General features: G+C 40.8%; 1 long non-coding RNA gene across 1 annotated transcript in view; it reads left to right on the forward strand.

Annotated features, from left to right (window-relative positions):
• Positions 1-3,550, forward strand: part of LOC132006916 (uncharacterized) — a 181,066-nt gene that overhangs the window by 177,035 nt on the left and 481 nt on the right. The gene's annotated exons all lie outside the window — the stretch shown is intronic.

Below are 3,550 nucleotides of genomic sequence, written 5' to 3' on the forward strand. Positions count from 1 at the left end.
AGCGAGAGCAAGCACAGGCAGACAGAGTGGCAGGCAGAGGCAGAGGGAGAAGCAGGCTCCCTGCCAAGCAAGGAGCCCGATGTGGGACTCGATCCCAGGACGCTGGGATCATGACTTGAGCCAAAGGCAGCCGCTTAACGAACTGAGCCACCCAGGTATCCCTCAATTAATCTATCTTAAAGAAGTACTTTTTCCAAGACCCCAAGTGTAGAAATAGAGTAAAGCCTCATGAGGTGGTGTAAACATGAATTGAAAAGCCATTTGAAAACTATTCATCCTGTGTGTTCCTCTTTCTCCTTTCTTTTGGACTCACGGTTTTTCATCATTGCTTCTATTTGACCTAATTTTCCTTTCTCTACAGATTGGCTTTAGCAGCTTATCTCCACACACGGTATAATAGGGTTACCCCTACCACTCTCAAGTCTTCTTTATGTTCCTTAAGATTAAAAGCACATTAGACTGCACAGATTTGCTTTTAAAGCCTAATAACCAACTGTGGAAAGAAGATAGTGATCCTTGGTACCTAGACCCTCGTGTCCTGGGACCACATGCATACTTTCTTCCTCCTACAGTTTCCCTCATTCCAGAGGCATAAAATGAGTCCCTATCTACCCTATTTGGTAGACACCTTTTTTTTTTTTATCCACTTCTAAATGAATGACAGTGTAATCAAGAGGTAGGTATTTGAGTGTTTCACTGAAAAGTGCATTTCAAGCAAAGAAAAAGATAAAAGAACTTTCATAGTGAAAGACATCATCCTACTGAAACAGAAGAAGCATTGCTCTTTAATATTTTCCCCTATCCCACTGGTTCTGAAAATTAAGTATAGCCTGGAGGAATTGTTAAAACGGAGATCACTGGGCTCTACTCATAGAGACTCTCATTTAAGAAGTGAAGGGTGAGGCATGAGAATTTATATTTTCAATAAATTCCCTGAGGCCACACTATATTTTACTTATTTTTTTTAATCTGTATATAAACTCTGCACCCCATGTAGGGCTCAAACTCAGGACCCCAAGATCAACAGTTGTGTACTCTACCAACTGAGCCAGCTAGGTGTACCTCCTGGGGCCACATTTTAAAAACCACCATGTCAGCATATTTGTCATTATTATGTTTGGCTGATTGCAAATTGACTTTTAATTTTTCTCATATATAACTTAGTCACAGATGCTCTGCTGGGCTAGAATCAGGCAGCCTGGCACTAAGGCAGGAAGGAAGAGGAAATTAACCAGAGCTCAGCTGGTTTTGTAAACTACTTTAAATCCATTCAGTAGCTGCTCATATTAGGTTATCTTATGGCTTCTATCTGAACCTCCTAGTATGTATTTCTGTTGCAGCATCAAAGGAAAATAAAAGCAAGGACAAAGCAAATAAAAATCTGGCTTGATAAGATATGATGTTGCTTATAGGGATATTAAAATGCAAAGGCCAAACACTGAGGAGATTAAAGAGATAAAACGTTTAGTCTCATCAGGTACCATTTTATTAAAAGATTAAGAATTAAATAATTCACTTTCCTTTCAGGAGAAAAATATCTGGTGAGAGATAATAAAGGCTTTGAAATAATAAGAAACTAAATTTTTCCAAAAATGTTTTAAAGTCATGTGTTCACTGAAAGCCTTGTTTTAAAAAATCTCTTTTCGAGATGCCTGGGTGGCTCAGTTGGTTAAGCAGCTGCCTTCGGCTCAGGTCATGATCCCAGCGTCCTGGGATCAAGTCCCACATCGGGCTCCTTGCTCCGCAGGGAGCCTGCTTCTCCCTCTGACTCTTCCTTCCACTCTGTCTACCTGTGCTCACTCTCACTCTCTCTCTGACAAATAAATAAAATCTTTAAAAAAAGAAAAAATAAATCTCTTTTCACAAACAATATATTTTCATCTCATTTGCGTTAATATGATCAAGTTCAAAGAGCTGTGTCCAAAGATACACGACACTATGCGTTTGTCAAAAGCCATAGAACTTTACAGCAGAGAGGGTGAACTTCATGTTCGTAAATGTAAGTAAATAATTCAGAAGGTCAGGAGAGCCCAGGACGGAAGGCAGACCATAAGAAATCTCTAACTATATCACAAGTATATACAACAACATTACTAAAGGGAGAATAGAGGCTGACCTAAGTAATTTTGGAAATGAGTGGAGACTATAAAAGCAAAAGGAACTGTACATACAAACACTGTAGTCTAGTTGACAAAACTATTCCCCATGGAAATATTGGTTAATAATTCTGAGACTGCTATAACATGTATACTAGAACTAATGTAAGTTAATTGATGACAAATGATGAGAGCCAGGCGTCTCGTTTATTGGAATGGGAGGTTACAGATAAGCAAGGGGAGGAGGCTAGAATGATCATGTGGTAACCGAGTGGGAAACATCACTTGAACCCATGTTTACCTGATAAACAGGATAGATGCATATACTATAAATAATAAAATATAGAGTGAAAGATTAATAGCTATATGCAAACACAGATTTTTATACTTATATACATTTTGTTACTCTATCAGCTACCAACGCCTAGAAGCAATGATACTCTAGTAGCTAATGAGCGTAGCCTGCACCCGGAATTTGGTTTATAGTATTCTATAGTAATCTCCCATGAAGAATTCCAAATAATTTATGTAGAAACCATTCCTTCAAGATCGTGGATCACAGGGGTGCCTGGGTGGCTCAATGGGTTAAAGCCTCTGCCTTTGGCTCAGGTCATGATCCTGGGGTCCTGGGATCGAGCCCCACATCGGGCTCCCTGCTCCGCAGGAAGAATGCTTCTCCCCCCCCTCCGCCGCCTGCCTCTCTGCCTACTTGTGATCTCTGTCTGTCAAATAAATAAATAATTTTTTTTAAAAGTGGACCACAGTTCTCAATCTTCAAGCGTGGGCTCCACAGAATACGGACAACAGGAACAGCAGTAAATGTACCATGGAGGAATCTAATGCTACCTCAGCCCGGCAATCAAAATTAACATCATCAGTGATAAACCATCTGCATAGCATGTATCTTTGATATGATGAGAATGACATTTTTTAAAAAGATTTTGTTTATTTATTTGACAGACAGAGACCACAAGTAGGCAGAGAGGCAGGCAGAAGGAGAGGAGGGAAGCAGGCTTTCCACTGAGCAGAGAGCCCGATACGGGGCTCAATCCCAGGACCCTGGGATCATGACCTGAGCCGAAGGCAGAGGCTTTAATGCACTGAGCTACCCAGGTGCCCCAGATGAGAATGACATTTTACCTCTGGAGTCTTCCTCCCCACAATTTATCACCCCAGTCTAGTAGGAAAACTTCAGAAAAATTCCAGTGGAGGGACATTCTACAAAATATTCACATTCCTCAAAATTGTCAAGATGACCAAAAGCAAGGAAAGTCTGAGAAACTGTCACAGCCATTTTGCTTCTACCTAGGAATAGACTAGCTAAAATTCTTTTTTTTTTTTTAAATTTTATTTATTTATCAGAGAGAGAGGGGGGGAGAGAGCGAGCACAGGCAGACAGAATGGCAGGCAGAGGCAGAGGGAGAAGCAGGCTCCCCGCTGAGCTAGGAGCCCGA

Source organism: Mustela nigripes, chromosome X, assembly GCF_022355385.1.
Source record: "Mustela nigripes isolate SB6536 chromosome X, MUSNIG.SB6536, whole genome shotgun sequence".
In the NCBI taxonomy this organism is placed as follows: domain Eukaryota; kingdom Metazoa; phylum Chordata; class Mammalia; order Carnivora; family Mustelidae; genus Mustela; species Mustela nigripes.